Genomic DNA, 17691 nt, shown 5'->3' on the forward strand with positions numbered 1-17691 from the left:
ATGAGTAAGTTCTTCAGTGATGACTCTGGTGCACCCATCACCCGGGCAGTTTACACTGCATCCTTTTTGTAGTCTTTTATCCCTTAGCCCCTTTCCCCTTCAGTGCCCCCACAAGTCCATTGTGTCATCGTTATGCCTTTGCGTCCTTATAGCTTAACTCCCACTTATGAGTGAGAACATACTATGTTTGGTTTTCCATTCATGAGTTATTTCACTTAAAATAATAGTCTCCAATCTCATCCAAGTCACTGTGAAGGCCATGAATTCATTCCTTTTTGTGGCTGCATAGTATTCCATCATATATATGTACTACAGTTTCTTTATCCTCTTATTGATAGGAATTTAGGTTGGCTCCACATTTTTGCAATTGTGAATTGTGCTGCTATAAACCCATGTGTGCAAGTGTCTTTTTAGTATGACTTCTTTTCCTCTGGGTAGACACTCAGTAGTGGGATTGCTGGATCAAATGGTAGTTCTACTCTTAGTTCTTTAAGGAATCTCCACGCTGTTTTCCATAGTGCTTGTACTAGTTTACATTCCCACCAGCAGTGCAGAGGTGTTCCCTGTTCACCACATCCATGCCAACATCTACTATTTAAAATTTTTTTTTTATTATGGTCACAATGTCCATACATTTTTACGTTCCATTAAGGATGTTAAATAGTTTCCATGAATTTCTTTTGGTTCTTGTAGTCAATCATTTTAAGAGATTCATTCTTTGTCAGAGTTTTCAAGACGCTCCTTCCTTTCCTTGTCCTGACTACCTTTTCATAAATTCAGTGTTGTTCTTTTTCCTCATTGTTCTCAACCTTGAAGAAAGAGAGACTTTTAGTGGATTTGACACATGAAAAAAATCTATAAAGTCTCCAAAGATGTAGGCAAGTCATAGGCAAACCTGAGAAAGTTTCAAGAGTAATAATTAAATAGAACACAACTGTCTGACCTTATAAATCTAAAGAGTTATGGTTTCAGGCAAGTAATAGAGGGAGCTTGTGTAAAATAATTTAGGCTCTTATATATAATAAAAATTTCCGCCACAGTATCATTATAACTAACTTTTACATAAGGCATTGAAAATGTAAAAAGCTCTTAAAGTATTTATTTAATTGCATCTCCAACAAGTCTGTGAGGTACATATTAGCATTGGAATTTGATGAACAAGAGAACAAGCTCAAGGATATTTTGTGATTTGCTTGAGATTACACAGCCAGCAAGCCCTGGAACCAAGAGTCAAACCTAGCTCTTGGGACTCCCCCAAACCCTTATCCTTTTGCGTGGGATAAAGATTCCCTTTTATAGGAGATTTGCAAATTTTATAATTTTAATAAAAGTAGTTTATTTTCAAAATCCCAGGTGGGTAGAAAGCCAGGTCATTAAGATCATGAACCCGTAACCTAGGCACTTTCTGGTAATGGTTACCTGAACAATAATAATCTCAACGCCTGAAAGGCCACTCTCAGAGCAGCAGCCCTACAAACCCAAACAGCATAAAGACAGAAGGCTGCTGTCATAAAAATCCACTGTTTAAATGGATCAGGATAGGAAATCCTCCTTCATCTTGCAGGTTTGAGGTCATCAAATATGCTTACCTCCCACCCCCAACACCGTCTCCCAAAGTATCTGATCGAAGAAAACTAAGATAGCAAATAAATAGATTTACAATCCTGGAGTCTGTGTTTGACAGAAACAATGAGCACACAGGAGAATGAGGCTGTGGTATTTTCTAACAGTCCTCACAGATCCCTCCAGAATCCTCTCACCGGCTGTCTGCCTCCCATCCTGTGCTGTATCTGAAGGCCCCTGAACCAGGCAAAACGTGCCTCACAGTCTAAGCGGACCACGCTGCATCATCCCAGCCAGCTTTTCCCTGGGCTTGCTCTCATGCTTCCGGTAATGATCTCCCCCTCCTCCAGCCATTTCCTCCCTTTCTGATTTGTTTAAAAACAATGAGATTAATTTTAGAAAATAATACCGTTTTACATTTATCAAGTGTTTCACCGTTTACATATTGCTTTCATGCACATAATTTTCTGGGGACCTGGGTACATTCCTTTGGACATTAAAGAAAAAATGCTGACAATCAGAAACTGCATGTTTAGAAAGAATGCCAGTACATAGTGATGGTCAAATATTTTTGGAAACAAATGAACAACAGACACCTCCTTAACCATGACCTCATCAATCCCAGAGCTGTCGACCATTCTTTACCTATCCTCCCAGGACATATATTTTGCTTTTCACCACAAACAAATAGGAAAAGACTGAGCTGATGTTTATTTGAAATTCCTTCCAGTATGAAACCAAAAAGATGAAAAAGATTAATTTACACCTGAATTTTAATTTTTTTCTTCATGTCAAATGTTTGAACCTGTTTCTTGAGCAAATCTGCAATATTTTGCTCACCCCAATAGGCTACATTTTAGACATTAAGTGATTTCTTAAACAGCAATCCAAAAAATAATCAGATTTCTCCTTTCTTCACACAAACAAAAAGAAAAACCCAAAGGCTCACAATGTCTCATTGCTTCTCTTTCCATTAGGTACAAAATTTTCACTTCTTTGTTCATTTACAACATTAAAATTATTACAGGTTAGTTTTAATATATAACAAAAAATATGCCAGAATATTTAATATATATCATCCCTGGTACACACAATGCAAATTTTAGGGTGATGCCAATTAGAAATGATCATGTTTATAAGAACATATATTGCCAAGTTCTATGCTACTATCTTTCTTTAAATTCTTATCCAGGCTGGGCGAAGTGGCTCATCCCTGTAATCCCAGGATTTTGGGAGGCTAAGGAGGGTGGATAACCTGAGGTCAGGAGTTTGAGACCAGCCTGACCAACATGGAGAAATCCCATATCTACTAAAAATACAAAAAATTAGCCAGGCATGCCTGTAATCCCAGCTACTTGGGAGGCTGAGGCAGGAGAATCACTGGAATCCGGGAGACACTGCACTTCAGCCTGGGCAACAAGACCGAAACTCTGTTTAAAAAAAAAAATATATATATATATATATATATATATATATAAATATATATATATATATAATCTCCAACTGACTCCCAGTCTCTCCTACTACTTATACATCAAAAGCATCTGATAGAAACACACTGAATTATTTGCAGCTTCCCATGTGTTCAAGAAGGTAGTAGAAAATAGGATGTTCCTTTCCTCCAGGTGGTAATTTCAAACAACAGAATTTCAATATACAAATGGTTGGGCTCTGACATCATAGAAGTTTCGTTTCCAGGCAACGTAGCCTTGGGCATAGTATTTCAGCCACAGTCCCAGCAGGGTCAGAATGGAGCACAGGGCATCTGGCTGAAGAGAACAGTCACTCCTAAGGGGTGTGTCTGTAAAAAGTTTTCAGCACAGGCAGGGGTTAGACTAGCTGATGACCAACACTGAAAACTGCCTTCCATCCTGGGATTGTGATTCCAAGGACAGCGGTGGAAGTGCCTGCACCACATGCTGAATGTCTTCTGGCTTCACCTATGCCTTCCCTTCATTCCTCTCAGGAATTTCCCAGAGTGAAGTAGAAGGCACAGAGTTGAACATTCGTTAGCTCTTTGCCTGGGCTTCTAGGGCAGCAGAAGAATGAACAAAATGGGATTTATTTCTGTGCTTCTATAGGTATGGAAGAGATCTTGGAAGAGGCTCATGGAAGAAGGAAATCGAGAGTCAGTGGTAGGAACAGACTGGGGGATTCTGAAATGGCAAAATGAAGAGCTGGGTCTTATATAATGAGAAACCAAAATAAGGATGTGGATCACAGAAGATGGAAAAGTTCATGTCTGTGGGTGTGCTCTGCCAGGCACTGCTCCCATGCAGGTGTAGAGGCATGCTGGAGTGGAGCAGTTCTTCCTCCTCATCGTCATCATCAACATCACAGTGAATGCTCACATGCACTGAGCCTTTGCTGTGTGCCACCTTTCACATCATGATTTCACAGTCACCATAAGAAATGTTACGTCCTGTGCCCAATTCACACAGGAAGTGGCGGGGCAGGAATTCAGCACAGGTGTGTCTAATTCCAGAGCTAATGCTCTTAACTGGCTGTGCTTGGTCATGCTCCATCCTTTTCCAGGGTTGCCCTTCCCCCAGGCTCCAAGCCAACACTTCCTGGGTGGCCTCTGAATACAGACCTCTTCTCACCATACTTGTCACAATTCCAGCGCAGGGACTGTGTTCTTAGTCACTTCTGTATCCCCACTGATAAGAAAAGTCTGGGGAGTGTTCAGTAACTATGTGAATGGAATTCAATTGTGACATGGTTTGGCTGGGTCCCCACCCAAATTTCTTCTTGAATCATACTCCCATAATTCCCATGTATTGTGGGAAAAAACTGGTGGGAGATAATTGAATCATGAGGATGGTTTCTCCAACACTGTTCCCAGGGTAGTGAATAAGTCTCACAAGATCTGATGGTTTAATAACCATCAGACCTAAATAAATCCCATTTTATTCATTCTTCTGCTCCCTTAGAAGCCCAGGCAAGGACCTAACGAATGTTAATAAGGAGTCTCCCCTTTTGCTTGGCTCTTGTTTTCTCTCATCTGCTGCCAAGTAAGATGTGACTTTTGCCTTTTGCCATGATTGTGAGGCCTCTCCAGCCACGTGGAACTGTAAGTCCATTAAACCCCTTTTTCTATCTAAATTACCCAGTCTTGGGTATGTCTTTATCAGCAGGGTGAAAACAGACTAATACAAATAGAGAGTAAGAATCAAAAAGGACCCAGGAAATCGACAGAACCAGGGCATAGGGATAGAGGGTTGAAAAAGAAGTGTTCAAAGGGGGAAGCAAGGCCACTGCAGATATGCAAACAGATCTGTAATTTCAAAATGTTGATTCTCACAGATGGAAACAGACCGAAAAAACAAAAGTCCCTTTACCAAAGAAGAAATACTATGCTTCCTCCAAACAGTGCATATCTATTTCTTCTTCTGTTGTTGTTTTGACTTTTAATTGCAAATTGACAAATTACAGCTGTATATATTTAAAGAGCACAAAGTGATGTTACGATTTATGAATAAAATGTGCCATAATTAGATCAAACTCATTGCATACCCATCAGTTTTTCAGAGAGCCACGGTGGAAGATGACATTCGCAGTTGCATCTGCCTATTTAATGCTATTCTCATTAACAAGATCTATTTCAAATTGGTTTTGAAATTACATACTTCTGAAAGACAAATTAATAATAAGGCTAATTTTAAATCTGCCCAGCTGCTTGAGATGGATTCTCCAAGATCCTGCGAGGGGAAAACTCACAAGCTTGCTGGAGGTGAGAATCACGCTCCTTGGCACAGCTTCTTTTCTCTGTCTGATGTGCTTCCAGGGCCATGGTCCCTCCGTTTCGATGGCCTTTCAATACTACTCTTGAAAATACCAGCTGTCCTCACATCTAGGAGAATGGCTGTCATCAAGAAACAAAGGACAACAAGTGCTGGGGAAGACGTGGGGAAACCGGAACTCTTGTACTCTGTAGGTAGGAATGTGGGATGGTGCAGCCGCTATGGCAAACGGTATTTAGGTTTCCACAACATTAAAATTAGAACTGACATGTGTTCCAGAAATCCCATTTCTGAGTGTACATCTCCAGAAGAATAGAAATCAGGATTCCAAAAAGTGTCTGCAACCCCATGTTCATTATAGCATTATTCACAATAACTAAGATATAGAAACAATCTCAATATCCATCAGCAGACGAAAGCGTAAAGAAAATGTGATCTATATATATGTGTATACACACATATATTACATATATACACACATCTATTACATATACACACACACCCCCCAAAATATTATCCAGCTTTCTGAAAAGAAAGAAATCCTGCCATTTGTGACAACACAAATGAACCTGAGGATATGATGCAAAGTGAAAGAAGCCAGTCACGGAAAAACACCGCATGATTCCACCCACAGAAAGTATCTAAAATAGTTAAAAAGAAAACTTCAGGTCAATATCCTTGATGAAAATAGACACAAAAATCCTCAAAAAAATACTGGCAAATGGAATCTAGCAGCACCTCAAAAAACAAATCCATCACAATCAAGTAGGCTTCATTCTTAGGACAAAAAGTTGGTTTAACATACACAAACCGAAAACTGTGATTCATTACATACACAGAAGTTAAAACGAAAACCACATGATCATCTCAATAGATGCAGAAAAGGCTTTCAATAAAATTCAACATCTCTTCATGTTAAAAACGCTCAGCAAACTAGGCATAGAAGGTACATACCTTAAAATAATAAGAACCATCTATGACAGATCCACAGCCAACATCACTGAGTGGGCAAGATCCAAAAGCATTCCCCTTGAAAACTGGAATACGACAAGGGTGCCATGTAAGTCTTAGCTGCAGTTTTAAGTAAACCTAGATTAAATAACCCCTATTCCACCCTATTTACTCTCTCTATTTTTTCTTTCTGTATAACAAATATACATATATATATACTTGGGTGTGTATATATATGTATATGTGTACACATATATGTATACACACATATATGTATATTTATATATACACACATATGTATATATACACATATACACACGTGTATATATGTGTGTGTATATATGTACACACACACACACAAAGTATGACACTCTTGCCACTCTTATTCAACATAGTACTGGATGTCCTAGCCAGGGCAATCAGGCAAGAGAAAAAAAAATGGCATCCAAATAGGAAGAAAGGAAATCATACTGTCTATCTCTCCTCATAGATGATATGATTCTGTACCTAGAAAACCTCATAGTCTCTGTCCAAGGCTCCTAGAGAGGAGAGAGAGAGGAGAGAGGAAAGAGAGAGGAGAGAGAGTAGCAGAGAGGGGGAAGAAGAAAGGGAGAGGAGAGGAAAGGAAAGGGAAAGGAAGGAAAGTGGAGGGAAGAGGAGGGGAGGGGAGAGGAGGGGAGGGGAGAGAGTAGAGATGGGAGAGAGAGGGAGAGAGGAGAAGAGAAAGAGAGACAGAGGAGAGAGAGATGAACAAATAAGAAGGGAAGAATTAATCAAAGCAGGTAACCTAAGTGAGGGTACCCGTAACAACATCAGAATGAATAAAATTTCCCTACTGAAAAAACAAAGCCCCTCTCATTGGTGGTAAATTCCAATAACCACTATAAATCAGAGAGATATTGATTCAAAATAAAAGAATGGACAAATATAAATTGAACAGATTAAAAAGAAAGTGGGAGTGAAACACACATTAACACATTCACTTCTTCGAAACTAGTTACCGTGTGGTTACTATGTGCCCAGCCCTACTCGATGGGCTATTGATATAGAATTTTGGCCCTCCACAAAAAAACATGTAAACATATTAACAATATAATTTCAAAAAATGTAGCTTCAAATATGAAATCTTATTAAGGCAAACAGCATTAAATTAAGAAAAAGTATTATAGCTTATTTGTGTATAGTATTTTAAAAGTGAAATGCAGTAGCTGATTTTTTTTTTTCTTTTTTTGGATGGAGCCTCACTCTGTCGCCCAGGCTGGAGTGTAGTGTCGCGATCTCGGCTCACTGCAACCTCTGCCTCCCAGGTTCAAGCGATTCTCCTGCCTCAGCCTCCCAAGTAGCTGGGACTACAGGCCCGTGCCATCACACCAGTCTAATTTTTTTTTTTTTTTTTTTTAGTAGAGACGGGATTTTACCATGTTAGCCACGATGGTCTGAATCTCCTGACCTTATAATCCGCCCACCTTGGCCTCGCAAAGTTCTGGAATTACAGGTGTGAGCCACCGCACCTGGCAGAATTATACCATTAAAAAAAGAAAACAATTTTCTTTTCTGTTTAGCATGTGACCCAACAATTCTACTCCAAGGTATTTAACCAAGTGAGATGAAAGCATATGTTTGCCTAAAAACCTGTACGCAAATATTTATAGCATCTCTATTTGCAATAGCTCAGAACAGAAAACAACAAACTATCCATTAATCTGTGAATGGCTAAACAAACTGAGGAACTTCCATAGACTGGAATACCCTTCAGCTCTAGAAAGGAGTGAAGCAGTTACATGCGCAGCAACTTGAATGAATCTCAAAGGCGTTATGTGACGTGAAGAAAGCCAGACTCAAAGGATTGTAAGTGCATGATTCTACTTCCGTGGCATTCTGAAAAAGGCAAAACTATAGGGAAAAAAACCAGATCAGTATTGTCAAGGACCAAAGGATATTTTCTGGGTGACAGAAATCTTCTATTTTGATTTCCATCAAAGAAATGTTTACATGACCTGACACGTGGATTGTAAATTATAGTATTTCCTGACTGCGGATGTTTTTTGAAACTCCTTCACACCAAAAGGGTAAATTTGGCCAGGTGCAGTGACTCATGCCTATAATCCCAACACTTCAGGAGACTGAGGTGGGAGGATCTCTTGAGGCCAGGACTTCAAGACCAGGCTGGGCAATATACTAAAACCTTGTTTCTACTAAAAATACAAAATATTAGCCAGGTGTGGTGGTGCGCATCTGTGGTCCCAGCCACTTTGGAGGGTGAAATGCGAGGATTGCTTGAGCCTGGGAAGTCAAGGCTGACAGCGTGCCCCTGCACTCCAGCCTGGGCAACAGAGCTAGACCCGGTGTCAAAAAAATAAAAAGAAAAAAAATGAAAATGAGTAAATTTTAATAAACCTCCATTTGAAAAAAACTTGAAAACCACATTGCCCAAATTTAATGAAAAAGACAGCTGTGCAGGAGAACGGCCTGATGATAAATCAGAACATTTTGCATCTTCGTCCTTCCTGACCATGAAGCAGCAGTCGGCTGGATTGAGCACCATCCTCCTCCTGAAATGCACATCTTCTGGCTGATGCCATTTTAGAGTCTCCAGGTTTCAGCTGTACAGCAAAGTGCACATTCCCTGCCCCAGGAGTCAGCTGAGCAGGAAGGGTCTGGAATTCACACTTCTGTATGGCACCTGTTTATCTCCCACTGAATTTTCCACTGCTTGCCATTGTGCACATAAACTTTAGCTGGGCCTGAGAGTTGACCTTACCACTTCTCAAAGGCACATGTTGACTTGAAGAAGAAATAGATAATTGAGCTTGCATGGCAAAGTCCTGTCCCCAGAAACCATCAATTCAGCTTTGAGCCTTCATTTGCACAATCTATAGATGCTACAAATTATTGGTAAGGCTTATATGTTTCCTCATCTCCTTATTCAACAAGGAAGTTGAATCTTAGAGGAAAGAAAATCATAAGATAAAAGAATAGAAGAATGCAACAAATTGCTGCATGCTTCTTAGAAGTGAAAGGGAAGAATTGGGGATTACTGAGAGTTCTCCCAAACCATGCCATTTGGATCGTAGCAGAGATGATATTCAAAATATTAAACCACCTGTACAGGATGATATAAACAATCAGACAGGTACCGCCCGTATCCCCCAATGCAGCCCCACGAGATGCATCCTGGCTGCCTATACCCTCTGAACACTGGCTGGAGCTGAGAAAGTTTAAGACACCAACGTGCCCTCTGCTTACACTCACTCCAAACACTCTACTCTGGGTAACAAATAATAATAATAGAGCTAATTGTTAGAAGTGGAATACTAATAATAAAGCATCCCACTGTTAAAATCACAAGCACAGAGCTTCCGGGTGCCCCCAGTGACCGTAAACTGCCACTTTGTTGTTTATCCGGGACTTGTAGAGAAGAGACCCCCAGGGACAGAATTCAAGAATTCTAAAAACTGGAGCTTGGGTGCGGTGGCTCATGGAATTAGAATTCCAGCACTTTGGGAGGCTGATGCAGGCAGATCCCTTGAGCTGAACGAGCGAGGTTGCTCACTGGAGTTCAAGTGAGCACCCCAGAACAGCAAATCAGTTGTGAACTAAATGTTTCCAGCAGCCTGAAAAGAAGAATGAAGTGGGAGGACCCCAGTGGTCCCCAGAGCATTCTGAATGGTTTTCTCCAGCAAAGAAAGAAAGTTCATTCATGGGCTTTTACACTGGCCTCATGCCAGCCCCTGAGAGCCAGGAAGAAAAGAGTGAGCGTCAGGAGACTACTGAGCTGTGAGCAGAGGGAAGTTGCATGGGTCCTTGGGGCTGGGGAAGTTTTCCTAGGGTAAAGGGATTTTGAGCCTAAAGGTAATAAAGCCTCTCTTGTCTTGAGGTTTCATGCATTAATTCATAAATATTTGTTGAGTGTCTACTGTGTTCATTGCAGTTACCACTGTCCTTCCTCATGTCCTGTGCAATGATTGGCAAGCAGTTCCTGCCTCCAGGACTCGGTCTAGTGAGGTGCCATCAGAAGTCTAGACAGGGAGCCAGCCTAGACCTCTGATTACTTTCTCTGAGTCTCATGGTCTGAGGGCTGTTGCTAAGGTTCCTATTGAACAGAGAATGCAAAATGCCTTATCATATGGTAATGCAAATAATTACATCAATACAGAACATTCAAGCATGTGTCAACAAGGCAAACCTTCCATGAAAGGAATCACAGGGAAGAGCTGCCAGGTGTCTTGCTGCAAGTCCCTTTAGGGGAGAGGCAAGCATTCCTCATGGATACTGACCCATCAGTACAAGCCGGGATCATACCTCCTAGGGAAAGTGAAGTTGCTCTGAGTACACTGAGGAGCAGAAGAGCCTGGTCAGAAAAGAGGCTGGTCCCATGAAACTGACGTTCAAACAAATATCTGAAGGATGAGTTACTTGGGGAAGAGAGGGGATCCTCCAGGACAGGCATAGAATGAGCAAGGCTAAGAGGTGGCGAGGTTCTTAGGAGATTGACAGGATCAGAAAGTATAGCCGTGAGGCCGGACAGGCAGGTGGGGGAGCCAGGTGGGCTCAGTCAGGAATATTTGGTTTTGGGCCAATCACACCTGTAATCCCAGCACTTTGGGAGGCTGAGACAGTAGGATTGCTTGAGCCCAGAAGTTCAAGAATAGCCTGGGCAATGTAGTAAGATGCTGTCTCTCCAAAAACTAGAATAATTAGCCAGGCCTGATGGCATGCACTTATAGTCCCAGCTACTAAGTAGGCTGAGGCGGGAGGACTGCTTAAGCTTGGGAGTTCAAGGCTGCAGTCAGCTATGATGGCACCAATGCACTACAGCCTGGGCAACAGAGCAAGACCCTGTCTCTAAAATAAAAAAAAGAAAAAGGAAAAAGAATATTGGTCTTTGTTCCAAATGCAGTGGGAAGCCTTGGAAAGGGAATCATTTTTATGTCAGTTTGAACCATATGAAACTGACATTTTTGCTGACTGAAAATGACCAACACTGGCAATTGCATAGGGTTCAAACTAATACAGGTTTTAGCATCAAAAATCCAAAAATCCAAAATGTTCCAAAATGCAAAACTTTCTGAGAACAGACATGATGCTCAAAAACAAAAACAAAAACAAACCAAAAAATGCACATCCGACCATTTTGGATTTTAGATTTTTAGATCTGAGATGCTCATTTAGTAAGTATAATGATAATACTAAAAAAATCTTAAAAAGTCCAAAATCCAAAATATTTCTGGTTCCAAGGATTCCGAAGATGGGATCCTCCACCTGTATTTCCAAAAGAGTCTTCAGCTTGACCCTTCCAAGGTTGACTGTTACTGGTCTTTTAATTCCGAGGTGATTTTCTCATTTCCTTTCACTGACAAGTCAAGCGTTGGCACCAAATGAGCAGGGAGTGAGAGGTGTGGGGGCTGAGGCCAGATGGGCCCCACAGCCTGCTCTCTGGAGCAGCAGCAGCCCTGTCATCTCACTCACCTTTCTTCACAGCCTGCAGCGCCGCAGGTGGGGGTGTGGGCTCACCAGGGAGGACTGCCATCTTGGACAGCTGATCCCTGCCTCCCATGCCCAGGGACATTTTTCTTGCCAGGAGTTGATGAGCTCCCATTGGAGATGGTAGACTCGCTTTTCAAGGGATGGGTTCAAGTAATTCAACCCTCCCACCCGAGCCCAGCCACCAGCGGCCCCTCGTTCTCAGCTTTCAGTTGCTTCTGTGTATCTGAGACCAGAATCCAGGTCACAGCTCAACTGGACATCACAGCACTGACATTGTTCATTTTCCTTTTGGCAGCAAGCACAGAGTTCTTCAAGAGAAAGTCACAGAGAGATAATATAAACCAAATCCAGCCATCTGAGTTCAAGGAGAGACTTAGGTGATTTGTGTCTGATCAGGAAAATCGGCCTTTCACAAAGCATCCTTTAGTGGGAGTCTTTTAGAAACCACAGAGATGACACCTGTCAAACCTCACAGCACACTCAGGTTTGAGAGGACCAGAGAGTGCTCAGGGGCTCCCTGTGTAGACGAGACCCTGAGGTAGATGAGATAGTTTTCCCATCTTAGACTAATTCCTATATCCCAGAGTCCCAGAGCACTTCGTGTTCCTTGCTCACACATTGAACGAGGCGGTTTTAAACTAACTGGAGCAGAGGGGCTGGGGCAGGGCTTAGTTCACCTGGACTCCTGGTCTGTGCTCACCCTGAAGTCACACCTGGCATGAAACCATTTCCCTAAAATAGGTGCCCCACTCTACCACACATTAATCATGAAACTATACAAGAGATTTGGCCAGGCATGGTGGCTCATGCCTGTAATCCCAGCACTTTAGGAGGCCAAGGAGGGCAGATCACCTGAGGTCAGGAGTTCAAGACCAGCCTGGCCAACATGGTAAAACCCCATCTCTACTAAAAATACAAAAACTGGCCGGGTGTGGTGGCAGGTGCCTGCAATCCCAGCTACTAGGGAGGCTGAGGCAAAAGAATGGCTTGAACCTGGGAGGTAGAGGTTGCAGTGAGACAAGATTGTGCCACTGCACTCCAGCCTGGGCAACAGAGCAAGACTCCAACTAAATAAATGAATAAGAGATTTGGCAGGGGTGGGGTGGGGTGGAAATCAGGAAATCACACCCTGGATAGCAAAATCTCACACAACCTTTCTTTCAACATCTCTCTTCATTTCCTGAAGACCCCTTCCAGCAAAACCTATCCCATATTTCTTCCCTTCCACCCTCACACAGTTCCCCAGATCACCTCTGACTGCCACAGCCCACTCAGCAAAGCAGAAGCCAGAGATGCAGCCTTCTCATCCTCATTCTCCATCCTTGGAAGCCACTCGGTGAGGAACTGAGAGAGGTGGGGCGGCGTGGGATGCGGACGGGGGATATGAGTTATCAAGTATTCACTTTCCAGCATTGGCCACTTCCTAGAGGAGAAAATGTAAAAGGTCCTGCGTTACTATTACTTCCCATATTGTAATATTTTTAGTAGTAGGCCAAAGAAAGCAGGCTCAGGGAGACAGAAGAACAAAAATGTCAGTGTGCAAACAGAATCGAATAACCATTATGTGAGAACTGTTCATGGTTCAGGGTGACTTTGAAAATGGCCTCGTCAATGACAGAGGAAAATGAGTTATCGGGAAAGCTACCACGTGTTGCAGACAGAGATTCTGGGATTGTTAAATTTTAATACGTTCAGTGCAAGGAAAATGGAAATTTCTGAAGACGAGAAAAGCCAAAGGGCAAAGAGAAGAGAAATGAAACCAGCCTGGAAGTGGGGGAGTGGAAACTGGGGGTGTCACGAGGCCCTGGCACCATGCCCTCTTTCTTGTAAGGGAGACAGACATGTTCTCAATCAGTGTGGGCCCAACCGGGGAGTGGGGGAGGGTTATGCCTTTGAAAAACGACAAAAACTACTGCAAGAAAGGGGAAAATACAGAGTGAAGGCAGTTAACTCTCAGCTGTTCAGGGCCTGATGCTGAAATTAGGAATGATATAGACTTTGCCTTTCTTCCTCCTCCTTTCCTGCATGTTGACAAACTCACTGCTCAAAAGCACTTCATCCTGATGGCGAACAACCCTGCACCTACCGTATCAGTTAAATATTAGCATCTTTGATTAAAGCTCTGGACAGCCAGAGAAGAGTGTTTAAATTTTCAATATAGCCATGAATTTTTGACAAATTTGAGAACTGACTCTTTAGGAGTAAATGTGCTATTCCCAGGAACCCACACCACAAGAGCTGAAGATCAGCAATGCAGCTATTAAGTTCTGCCTTAAGGAATTCTCACCATCAACATGGAAGGAGCTGTCCAGAAAAAAATGTGAGGGGATTAGAATTGTGCCAATAATAAAAGGGAAAATATAGGTAACGTCTAACCACTACTGTAGAAGCCCCCCTCTCCAAATGTTAAACCACTTTCCCCAGTACCCTCCTAAAAAGGTATTAGGGGAAAAAACCAGCAACACAAACAAAAATGACCTTACCAAAAGGTGCAAGCATTAAAACCACTAAAAGTTTTAATTTACATGATTGAGAACACAACTGAAATAATCAGTAACCAAGCATTGAGCACCTCGTCTGGGATCTGATCAATAAATGGCTGAGCGTGTCTCGCTAGCTCTCAAGGAGTTTATATCCGTATTGTAGGTTGTATACAAAGACTAACACCTAGGAAGCAAAGAGTATTTAGGACAGGGGTCACTGCCAACTCAATTGTTTCATCTAAATTGTACGCTGCTGTAGTCCAGGGACAGGGGTGGTCTATGGGGTTTTCTAGGCAAGAAAGAGCTCAGCTTTGATTGGTGAACAGAACAAGGGCTGGTCAAGAAAAGAGAAGGATTGCTGGGTCAAATGGGATTTCTATTTTTAGGTGAACAATGAGAACACATGGACACAGGGAGGGGAGCACTACACACTGGGGTCTGTTGGGGGGAAATGGGGGAGGGGCGGGGGGTGGGGAGGTGGGAAGAGATAGCATGGGGAGAAATGACAGATACAGGTGAGGGGACGGAAGGCAGCAAAGCACACTGCCATGTGTGTACCTATGCAACAATCTTGCATGTTCATCACATGTACCCCAAAACCTAAAATGCAATAAAAAAAAAAAAAGAAAAGAGAAGGAAATTTAAAGTAGAACAGCTGAATAGAACATCAGACAGGGGATAGATACAGCTCCTCTACTTCTAGACAAAAAGTTATTACCTAGTAAGGAGAAGGCAGACGCTTGCCTGTGGACATACAGAAATTAAACATCCTGCCAGGTTGGTGGCTCACGCCTGTAATCCCAGCACTTTAGGAGGCCAAGGTCAGAGGATCACTGGAGTCCAGGCGATTGGGACCAGGAGACCAGTTTGTGAGGTCCTGTTTCTACACAAAAAAAAAAGAGAGAAAGAAAAATTTTAATTAGCTGAGTGCAGTGGTGCTGGGACACCTGTAGTCCCAGCTACTCTGGAGGCTGAGGTGGGAAGATTGTCTGAGCCTGGGCAGTCCAGGCACTGTGGGCTGTGATTGCAAAGCTGCACTCCAGTCTAGGTGACAGATCAAGAACCTGTCTCCAAAAACAAAAGACAATGAAGAAAAGAAATTAAAATCCAGCTAAGACTCACTCTCCAGAACAATCTTTTCGGATTCTGAGGTCAGAGGTGGAAAAGAAAGACCATTTTTGAATCTATTTTAGCCTATCCAAGAAAAACAATCTTAGCAGTTCAAGTTTCTATTGAAAAGAAGATCGTTCAGTTTGTTTATCCATCCGCACAGGAAGGAGGATGGAGCATCACAGTTCCGAGCAATGGTCACCTCACTGGAATAACAATTACTGCAATAAAGATCTGCCCAACAGGTACTTACAGTAGTTGTACCTACTACACGGAGTGATTGAGAAGACTGTGTGTCATTTCTCTGAACTTTACATCTTTCTCCGCAAAGTGAAGAAGCAGGTCAGGAAACACATCAGAGGCCACGTAAAAGGAAAGTCTTGCTGGACAAAAGTCTAATGATAAAGCTTGTATGTTGGGGTCAGGTGCGATGGCTCACATCTGTAATCCCAGCACTTTGGGAGGCCAAGGCAGGATAATCACCTGAGGTTAGGAATTTGAAACCAGCCTGGCCAACATGGCAAAACCCCATCTCTACTAAAAATACAAAAATTAGCCGGATATGGTGGCAGGCGCCTATAATCCCAGCTACTTGGGAGGCTGAGGCAGGATAATCACTTGACGCCAACAGGTGGGGGTTCCAGTAAGCCAAGTTTGCGCCACTGCACTCCAGCCTGGATGACAGAGCAAGACTCCATCTCAGAATAAATAAATAAAAATAAATAAATAAATAAATAAAAGCTTGTATGTTTCCACAGAGAGACTTCTTTTTTTTTTTTTTTTTTTGAGACGGAGTTTTCGCTCTTGTTACCCAGGCTGGAGTGCAATGGCGCGATCTCGGCTCACCGCAACCTCTGCCTCCTGGGTTCAGGCAATTCTCCTGCCTCACCCTCCTGAGTAGCTGGGATTACAGGCACACGCCACCATGCCCAGCTAATTTTTTTTTTGTATTTTTAGTAGAGACGGGGTTTCACCATGTTGACCAGGATGGTCTCGATCTCTTGACCTCGTGATCCACCCGCCTCGGCCTCCCAAAGTGCTGTGATTACAGGCTTGAGCCACCGCGCCTGGCGAGACTTCTAATTGTTTTAATTAAGAGAGGCTCTGAGCCTACAGAACTCTCATGGATGGTAAGAAACTTGAGAGGAGAATTGCACTTGGGTGGCTAGTGTCTCTGGAAGGGCCTTTGGGGCTTGCATGGGCCTCCCACCCGGAGGCCACAGAAGCAGTGTCCTGCCAGGAAGGGCCAGATGATTCAGGGCTGCCTGAGGTGTGCAATGTGAGTATGGGTTTCTCCAACCACAGCCCAATGCCCAGCTTTTTCTTGGCAAATTCGTTGCTCCAAGCTCTTTATCCCAGTGGTGAACAACACATCAGTCAAACATTAGCATCTTTGATCAAAGTTCCAGAGAGCTGAGGAAGAGTGTTTAAATTTTCATGACAGCCATGAATTTTTGACTATTTTGAGAATTGACTTCATCAGCTGTAAATGTGCTATCCCCAGAACCTAGCCCCTCCACTCCCACGAGGCTGCCTGGGTGGGAAGCCCCATATTCAACAGAGAGTAGGCAAGGGCTACTCATTGGGCTTACAACACCCAATCCTGGCCAGGTGGGGTGGCTCATATCCGTAATCCCAGCACTGTGGGAGGCCAAGGCGGGAGAACTGCTTGGGCCCAAGAGTTTGTTGCCCAGTCCTTGAACAGCAAAGTGAGACACCATCTCTACAAACAATTAAAAAAAATTAGCCACGTGTGGTGGTGCATGCCTGTAATTTCAGCTCCTCGCAAGTCTGAGGTGGGAAGGTCACTTGAGCCCAAGACTTCAAGGCTGCAGTGACCTATGGTTGCACTATTGCACTCCAGCATGGGAAACAAAGTGAGACCCTGTCTCAAAAAATTAAAAATAAATCCAGTTCTTTGAATTTCATTAGTCAGCAGGGAAATTAAAATGGAAACAATAGTGATATTACTGCACTTCCACCAAATGGTTAAAGTGAAAAGATAGAAAATACTATTAAAAAGGATGCGGAGCAAACAGGAAATTCGCTCACTGCTGTGTAAGAGTTTCCATCCTAGGAAACGATTCAGCAGTATCTATTAAAACTGAACAGGCCTAGGCCACAGGGCCCTAGAAATCTGACTCCTAGGCACACACCCAACAAAAAGGCATAGGTAGGTTCACCAGAAATATAAGAATGCTCATAGCAGCACTTCTTAAAAAATCCCAAACTGGAAATGCCCAACAACAAAGTGGGTAAATGCATCGTGGCATCTTTAAACAGAGAAATATTACAAAGTAAAAAGGGTGAGCAACCTGCAGCTACATACAGCAACATGGCCGAGGCTCAGCAAC

The 17691-nt window shown here is 42.8% G+C and overlaps 1 long non-coding RNA gene across 6 annotated transcripts in view; it reads right to left on the reverse strand.

Moving 5' to 3' along the window:
- Positions 1-599: 599 nt before the first annotated feature.
- LOC141580854 (uncharacterized) overlaps positions 600-17691 on the reverse strand; it is a 40812-nt gene continuing 23720 nt past the window's right edge. For all 6 annotated transcript variants that reach the window (XR_012513248.1, XR_012513247.1, XR_012513246.1 and 3 more), the window contains 4 exons: positions 14946-15110; positions 12996-13167; positions 6261-6343; positions 600-809 (listed from right to left, as the gene is read on the reverse strand). This is a non-coding gene — a long non-coding RNA (uncharacterized LOC141580854). The remainder of the gene's footprint in view (positions 810-6260; positions 6344-12995; positions 13168-14945; positions 15111-17691) is intronic.

This window comes from Saimiri boliviensis, chromosome 13, assembly GCF_048565385.1.
Source record: "Saimiri boliviensis isolate mSaiBol1 chromosome 13, mSaiBol1.pri, whole genome shotgun sequence".
Taxonomy (NCBI): Eukaryota; Metazoa; Chordata; class Mammalia; order Primates; family Cebidae; genus Saimiri; species Saimiri boliviensis.